Below are 9,323 nucleotides of genomic sequence, written 5' to 3' on the forward strand. Positions count from 1 at the left end.
GGTAGGTTGAACTTCCTCAATTGACGGAGGAAGTATAACCTCTGCTGGGCCTTCTTTACAATGGAGTCTATGTGGGACTCCCACTTCAGGTCCTGAGAGATGGTGGAGCCCAGGAACCTGATAATGTAAATAATGTAAATGTAAATAATGTACCAACTTTCATTCCCCGCTTTAAAATGCGGGTATCGTCTGTAACATTAATTACACGAACGGGCAGGAGACCTTGCTCTACCCTACACACCACTCTTGCCACTAAAAGGTCACAGTGAGTACCAAGGGAGGTAGATGGCTCTAACATACCCTGCAAACTGTCAACCATCCCTTCTATCGCCCCTGTAATTAAGACCTTACTACAGGAGGAACGTGCGTATCAGCATGCACCATTACGTCACATGAAAGTACATCCTTATCACTGGCAACCGAAAGGGGTATTTGTTTACCCATTAAACAGCAACTCTCTTGATCGAAATTGATAATGGTGCCGAACTTTAACAAAAAATCAGTGCCAAGCAGAATCTCTTGCGGTTCCAAATCTGCCACAAGAAACTCTGCAATGATGTCGGAGCCAGGTGGTCGAGTGGTTCGTGCTCCGACATGTGGCACCGGTTCGTCCTGGGCGACCCGAGTTCGAGTCCTGGCTCGTGGTCCTTTCCCGACCCTACCCCCTCTCTCTCATCCACTTTGCTTCCTGTCCTCTCTGAAAAGAGTCTCTCTCTGTCAAATAAAGGCAAAAACGCCAAAAAATAAATCTTTAAGAAACTCTGCAATGACAGCCAGAGAATCAAACTGGCAGACAGTCTGCCAACATCCCAAAATCGGCATCTTCCCCCATTAGCCACTCTAACCACCCCCTCATGAGGTTCAAGTCGGGACCTTCCATTAGTCATAGTAACCCACCTCTGTTTCGGTATTATTGAAACTTCAGCATCTGTATCAACTAAAAGTTTAACATCGCACCCACCTAATTTAGCAGCAAGATAAACCCCTGGGTTATTCTGGAACGATGAGGCCAACTGATAGAAGTGTTCTTGGACTGGGGCAGGCATTTGGCCTAATTTGCCTGCCCTCTCCAGTTTCCCTGCACATAAGGACAATCTCTCCTCAAACGCCGATTACACCCACATTCCCAACACCCACCCCCAGAAAATTGCGCCTGTCTACCTCCAGTCGCAGTTGTTAACGATTCAGCATTAATATTTCTAGACGGTACAGCTTTCACTAAGGCTGGAACAATTTCCAAAAGTTGCTGTACAGATTTTTGTAGCGACTGAACTTCATTACGAAGCGCATCCACATCCCCGGTCAGAGCGTCTACTTTACTTTCTGCCGCAGAAATTTGTAAACCCCGCACTCTGCCGTCAGGGGGAGCAGCACATTGCTCTAACCCCTGAATAAGTTCAAATTCAGCTGCAATATTAATTGCTTCTTCTAAAGTAAGAGGTTTAACACTACAAATTTCCCCGTGCCGGTAAAAGTTTCCGGCATAAATACAGGGCGTGCAACAGAACCGCTTAATGATGGAGCTGTGGTTACAGAAGTGTTTGAAGAGGCTGCTTCCTCATCCTGGTGTTCCTCTCTAACCTCCATTGCCCGCTGTTTTATTGTTATTAGGGATTAAGTCCCATCGCTGCCACCAGTGTAACAGCCGACAATTATAGAGGCAGAGAGCAACACACCAGGATAGCGTTAGTACACAATTCTTTATTCAACATTAAAGTTTTAAAATCATAAAACACATTATTTCCCTCATTAATTCATAGGATCGCCACAGCCGGGCTCACACTCATAGAAGGGAATGCAGCAAATACTGTAGTCTCTTAGGAACACACGCCAAACAAGTGTCCTCCTCCAACAGATGTCCTCACCACACAGATGTCCTCACCAATCGAAAGGATGCAGGCTGGTTATATCCAGAGTCGCACATGCCAAATTAATTCCTCAAAGGCACGCACTCGCTTGAGACCGCTCACGTAGTACAAGATTGTCTGCCTTACATGGCAAAATCAGGAGTTCTCCTAGCCGACAGCACGCCCCACTACATTAAACATATACCCCCCACTATCTGACTGTCTTCACCGCCGGAGACACTAATTGTCCTGAGCGGCCGTTTAGCGTCTCCCCCAAATCAGAGCTCCCGACCAAAAACAGTCCCCGCAACTTCTGAAGCAGGCTTTTAGTAGCCTACCAGATTTAACCCGCATCACCTGTATACTTCAATTAGGACACACACACACACCCTCACATTACCCCTATGACACATGCTTCAACTAAGCGGGGTAAAGTTAGTTTTGTTTTCGATATTCCCGACACATTCAGCGATTAAACGCCAATACCTCCACAACGACTTGCCCTTCTAATATCGTAATAATATTACCGCTAATAGGACAAGGCTGATAATGTTTCACAACCTTCTTTTATATTGTTTTCGCTCGATATGACAAACACTGCCCCGCTAAAGCCGTCGCAATGTGCATTTAGCCGGGAGACCTCGCTCTTTGCGGAGCTGTGAGTAAGGGACCGTAGGAGATACGAAGAGTTCAGATGCAAAAAGTGCCGACTGACATTTTTCTTCTAAAACGATTATTTTTATCAGTCGCCGATGTTTATATTAAAGGTTATTTTACTTTAATGGTAAAGAGAACATATTCATTGCCATTAAAGTGAAATCACTGAACCCAAACAGAGGAGCCTGATAAAAAACGCACATTTTAGAAGAAAATTTCAAATGGCACTTAGTGGCTTTTGCATCTGAACTCTTCACATCCATCATTGCGCCATTGCGATAATAAATAGTTTTTAAAGAATTTATTAATGTTATAGTACTCACTTTTTCTTTAGGAAGAAAGCACTACTTCTGGGTATGGAAGTTTAGTTTTTTTCCTGCCTTTCTGTCACACACGCTTTTTGGACCATTTTTTCTTCAAAGTCCTCCAAACTGCTTTGATTTGTTTTTGCAAGCAATTGTAAACATTTTGTCCGGAAGGTCATGTTGCAATGATATGTCCTCTGTATCTCTATCTCTGTCCTTCTGTAAGGATGCATCATTTTTTGTATAAATGTTGCTGGCCGATGGTACAGTTTTTTCTGTAGGATTTTGTCTTTGACAATACAAAACCAGTTTTCAGCATGACAATTTGTGTCATGTGTGTTTTGTAGGTCATTGTCATCTCTGATAGACTCAGTGTATCTTTTCAGATCTCCAAGCATTATTCCTGATCAGAGTGGGAAAATCGGCATGTACTCTTTCATTAGCATTTCCAGTATCCCTGGACATTGATATTTGTTATTGTCCATTTCAGTTTCCTTCTCCGGATCTTTAATAGACATGACAGCCTCAAGTACACTAGCAAAGTCTTTTGTGAATGGTGACCTTGCCAATATTGTGTTGGCTTCTGGAGGGATGTAGTCGTCCACTCCCTGCTTCTCATCCAGTGTGTTTTCTGGAATTTTTATTCCACGAATTTGGTCATGAAGTTTTTGAAGACACAGCTTTACACATTGTGTATTTGTTTTGGTATAGAACACATGGCACATGCACTTGAAAATGTCTAATGCCCTCTTCAGACTTGTGGTGTTTATCATTTGTGCCACACAGTGAGTGGCAAACTCTTTTAATCCCTTGTCTGTTGTTCTTCTGCCAATAGCTCCTTGGATTGCCTTAATTATATGGGCAGAACATAGGTGAAGAACAGTCAGTCTCCTGAAGTCTGTGATTGTGTTGTTTCCTTTCACTAAATTGTAGCTTTCCATCAGGTAAACATGTATGTCTTGTTTATTGAATGACAACAGGACACTCTGGATGAGTGCCCAACTGAAGTCGGTTTCAACCTGGTGTATGTGGTAGACAGTGAGTTTTCGTATTTTTGTTACAGTCTGATGTAACCAGAAAGAAACATTTGGGATTGTGTGGTCATTTGTTATCATTTCAGACACAGGAAGAGGAGGCTTTTTTTTTCCCTGTCCTGGTAGATTGATGCTGTAGTACAAAACTCTTTTTGTCTGGCTTGGAATTCGGCTCACAACCCCTCCAGTAGCATCCAAATGCAGTGTAACAGGATGTCCTTTTCTGAGATGTTGTACAAGAATGACCAGTCCTGTCTCTGTGTATAGATGGACTCCAAATGGGTCCACCTGAAGATGTTGGACATATCCTGGCCAAAATCTGTATGACAGATCTGTGTCTTTCATGATTTTCTGAGTCAACATCAGCTCCAGGATCACATCATCATGTAGTCTGCAGCTTTTATGAATTTCACTAGAAATTACTTTGAGTACATTTTTATTTAAACTTCTAGTTATGTTTCCTGCCATCAACTCCGGAACTGGTGTTTTCCTGAGATTTTTGTAGTACACATTGCTTACTCCTTGAACCACTTCTTTGGCAATCTTGCCTCTCTTCTGGTAACTTGCTGGGCGGGATTTTACTTCCCCTTTCAATTGGGTTATTTTACCAATTCTTGTCACCTGAATTGGAATTTGTTTGTCACTGCTCAATGGTTTGTGTCTAATCCGGAAAATGTACTGTGCATTGCACGTTTTGAAGGAACATGATGCCTTAATTGTTATGTATGGACACTGATACTTTCTACTGCGAGTGACTCTTAAATGCTGGTATTTAAAAACCAGTGTGCAGCAAGGATTTTGTTTCAGGAATTTTTCATAAAGGACATGTGTCCATGACTTCTGCAATTTTCTGCTACCCGGCAAAGGCCTTATCTTTTTCCATTTACGTGTGGATATATAGATTTTAAAAGACTTGGGTCCTGGCTTTCTGCTTCTGTATGGCTTCTTTTGATGTTGCTTTTGGTTCACAGACTTTGGTGCCACGTCGCGCTCTCCATCGCTATCGGTCAGTGCCAGAGGTGAGAGATGGTGCCCAGATAAGAGATGGTCCGCAGACTTTGGTGCCACGTCGCGCTCTCCATCGCTATCGGTCAGTGCCACAGGTGAGAGATGGTGTCCAGATAAGAGATGGTCCGCAGACTTTGGTGCCACGTCGCGCTCTCCATCGCTATCGGTCAGTGCCACAGGTAGGAGATGGTGTCCAGATAAGAGATGGTCCGCAGACTTTGGTGCCACGTCGCGCTCTCCATCGCTATCGGTCAGTGCCACAGGTAGGAGATGATGTCCAGATAAGAGATGGTCTGCAGACTTTGGTGCTACGTCGCACTCTCCATCGCTATCGGTCAGTGCCACAGGTAGGAGATGGTGTCCAGATAAGAGATGGTCCGCAGACTTTGGTGCCACGTTGCGCTCTCCATCGCTGTCTGTAAGCTCCCCAGGTGAGACATGGTCTGCAGACTTTTCATCACTGTGTTTATCATCAAAGCTTTTTGGTTTTATGACATTTGTTCTGAGTCCTCTTCTATTTTCATTCCACACAACATAAAGCCATTTACGGTATTGTGAAGTATTAGCTCCAAACACAGCTGTAGACAATTCAGACCATACCTCTGAACTCCAATGAGTTTTCTTTTTTGTTATATTGACACCATGAAACTTGTTTAACAGTTGGTCAAGTCCTCCACATTTACTCCATAAATCATTTTTTCCAATTTTTTTACCTTTCTTCACTCTACCCATGTCAACATGAAACACTTTCTAAAGCAATACCATGGTAATACATTTGCAAAAACCTACTGTGCACGAAAATCTGAATCGAAGCTTAAATGACAGCAGGATATTTTCCAAATGGCACGTTCAGGCTGTGTCCTGTAATGATGTAACGTAAGGTTTTACGACCGAGCGGAAGTCAATTATTTATTATAAATGTATGTTTTTTTATATTATTTTAATTATTTTTAATGTTAACTTTATTTGTTAATGTGTACATAACTGTATATTGAGCGTTTTTATTTCAATAAATATATACATAAAAAACCTGTTAAATTAAGTTGTGGAGCTATTCCAAATGAGGCCAGTTGGTGTCACCAAGTCATTTATCAACGCTTTTTTATTCTCGACACAAACATATAGGCCAATAATACAAATATATTTTGCCGTATAATTAGTTTTAATAGAAACCAAAAAATCATGTTTACGATTATATGTTTAAATTCCAATTACATTTTTTAAGATTGACATACGATTTCATTGTAAAATTATATTTGTTGAAATGGGAGGTGTGAGCACACTGCCCACTAGTAGGCATAGGTTGATATATTCCACTTATAATGAGAAGTTAGAATTTTTCAAATCTTATGTACCTCATAATAATTATTAAACAAACGGAGTGTCTATTAACACTGAATACAAATATGTCACGGCGTTGCGTGGAGAGAACCCACATGCAGGCAGGCAAGGGGTTAACAGATAATATTTATTAAACAACAAAACGGAACCAAAAACACCAGCAATGGGGGAAAACTAAACTAAGAATATATATATATAATATAAATAAAACAAAAACTTCCCACGAGGGGGCATGAACAGCAGGGCAAAAAACTAAAACTAAACTAGAAAACAACGACACAACGTCTTAAATAACATAGAAAGGGAAAACAAGTGCAAGGCAAAGTACTCACATCAACACGACATATAACATAACATAACATAACATAACATAACATAACATAACATAACATAACATAACATAACATAACATAACATAACATAACATAACATAACATAACATACGGGGTAAACAGTACAAACTCAGAACAATCCACGAGCACAGGACAAAGAAACAAGAGAGTATTTAAAGGGAACACAAAGGAGGGATAACGACATGGGGCAGGTGTGGGTAATCAAACACTCAGGGAAAGATCACAAGGAAACGAGAGGGGCGGGGCCAATGACAAGACACTGGAGAGAACGCATATTATTGTGAAAAGGACAATAATATGTTTCTCTCCACACATAACCAAAGACTTTGTCATGACTCTGCTACAGGACCAAGAAAAACATGACTAAATGAAGCAGAGCCATGACAAAATAGCCCTTTCTTGTTGGCAGAGACTATTTGGACCATCTGCGCCCACCAATATGTGATTGGAATAGAGAAAGTGTAAGAACGCTATATAAAATTTACGTCTCCGGTGGCGTAAGGTGGAAAGCCTGTATACCTGTATTGGCACTGGAGACCAGAGTTCTAATACACCTCTCACTGAAATCACTCTTACCTATTTCTATCACATTTGAGATCAGAAAAGGCATTTGGTTTTCAAATAAGAATTGATTTAAGATTTAAACATTATTTTTTATTAAAATAAAGGTTTTAGGTTAAGGTTAGGTGTAGGGCTTTAAATATCTCAAATAATTTGCTCCCATTTTAATATTTTTTATCAATATAATTATATTCACTTGTTTATTAATTGCATAATGTTTCAATGCAGAACAATACTGATGTGCAAATAGTAAACTTATCTGACATTATTTATAAAGTAACAATAGCATTAACTTTAATCCAAAGAAAATTACAGCTAACTTCTAGGAATACAGGTGTGCTTGAAGGCAAAAAAACAATATGGTGTAAAAAATGATAGGTTGTTTTTAAGGTAACTACACTTTAATTTTAGGGTCTAGTGCTAATTGTTAACTAATTGATGATTTTGACAAGGACCTAATCCAAAGCATATTTTAGGTGCTTCCTTTATGTAATAAGATATTCCAGCATTTTAAAGAACTGTTCAACATTACTTTTTTTAGGAACAACTGATCATATGTCCTTGGAAAACATATGCGACTCTACTTTTGCATTCTTCAAAGTTATGTACAAGGGATTGTGTATGATCAGGACCTTGTATAGAAACAAATCCAGACATCAAATCAAATATATATATATATTATATATATTTCTTTATCAATAATTTTTTACATATAAGATTAGATTCAACTTTATTGTCATTATGCAGAGTACAAAGTACAAGCTAATTAAATGCAGTTAGCATCTAATCAAAAAGTGCAAGAACAAAGTGTTTTATATGCAGATAAGTATATAGTAAGAGAAGATATCACTTATAAAGCTATAAGTTATATACAGTGGAGTTCTAAATACACAATATAAAAGAATTATGTACAGTATATACACAGTAGTGCAATGTAGGGTTATACGTACAGTAAGGTCTGCAGCAATGTAAGAACTTTGGTAATAATACAATGGTTGTATGTGCAGTAGCATTGTTAAACAATGTACAGTCTGTGTAAAATATTAGTAGTGCAATAAATTTCAATGGAAATCGTTTACTTGGACAGTAACATTGTTAGACAGAGTATAGTGTAATAGTTTTAAACAGTGTCTTTTAAAAAATTAATAGTGCAAATACATGTTTGTAAAGTGACCACTGAGCAACAATTCAGTAAGAGAGCAGGTAAAAATTAGATGTGGTGTGGTGTTCAGTTAGGGTCACAGCCTTCAGGGATGAAGCTCTTCCTGAGCCTACAATTGTAAGAGGGTTGGCTCCTGTAACGCCTGTCAGATGGGAGGAGGGTAAAAAGTCCATGATTAGGGTGTGTGCCGTCTTTGATGATTTTCTGCCTTACCCAGGCAGTGCTTGTAATTAATTTTCTCAATGGTAGTTAATTAGGTACTGGTGGAAAAAAAAATCTTTCATGTTGTTAATTCTCTCCCTTGCTTACAATCAGCTGTAATCCTCCTATATGGTACTATCGGTACAGTTTAGCATGTCGACAAAATGTTATATGCTCTCCTACTTTGGATAAAAGCATCTGCCAAAATGAATAAATTAAATGAATTAAAATAAATAATACATTGCACAATTTTCACCACCCACTGGAGTGCTTTACGACCTGATGCAGAGAAATTGTTGTACCACTGAGATGCAGTTTGCGTGTATGTTCTCAATGGTACAGCGATAGAAGTCCACAAGTATCCTGGGACTCTGATGAACTCCTCCTTATTCTGTTTATTTTCTGTTAAAGTTCCCTTGTGTTCTGGGGTCTGTGTGACCCAACCCAGCTAACAAAAGTTTGTTATAAGAATGTTTATTAGAGGTTTTTCATGCATTTGAAAGTATTTAAAAACATTAAAAGTGTCCGGGGTTTTTTATATTTTAAGCAACGTTCCCCAGATAACAAAAGTCACCTTCATGGTGCTCAGTGTTTGCTTGAGTTGGCTTCTTGGCTTGAGTGTGCCTCTTGACCCTCTCTTGACCGCACTCTCCCCACCCTAATGAACTGCACTGGTTTTATGTCTCTGTCTTCATGTTGGACAAAGCTATTAAAAAAAGAAAGTTATTTTTGGACGTGCAATTCCCTTATCCACCAGTAGGGGTAAAAAGAAGAGGTTGTGAAAGATGCCCACTGTCCCCCTCTGTTGAATGACCCTGGTTGTATAGGTCTGTCTACCTGCTGGACAAAGCTAT

Source organism: Triplophysa rosa, linkage group LG9, assembly GCF_024868665.1.
Source record: "Triplophysa rosa linkage group LG9, Trosa_1v2, whole genome shotgun sequence".
NCBI classification, from domain to species: domain Eukaryota; kingdom Metazoa; phylum Chordata; class Actinopteri; order Cypriniformes; family Nemacheilidae; genus Triplophysa; species Triplophysa rosa.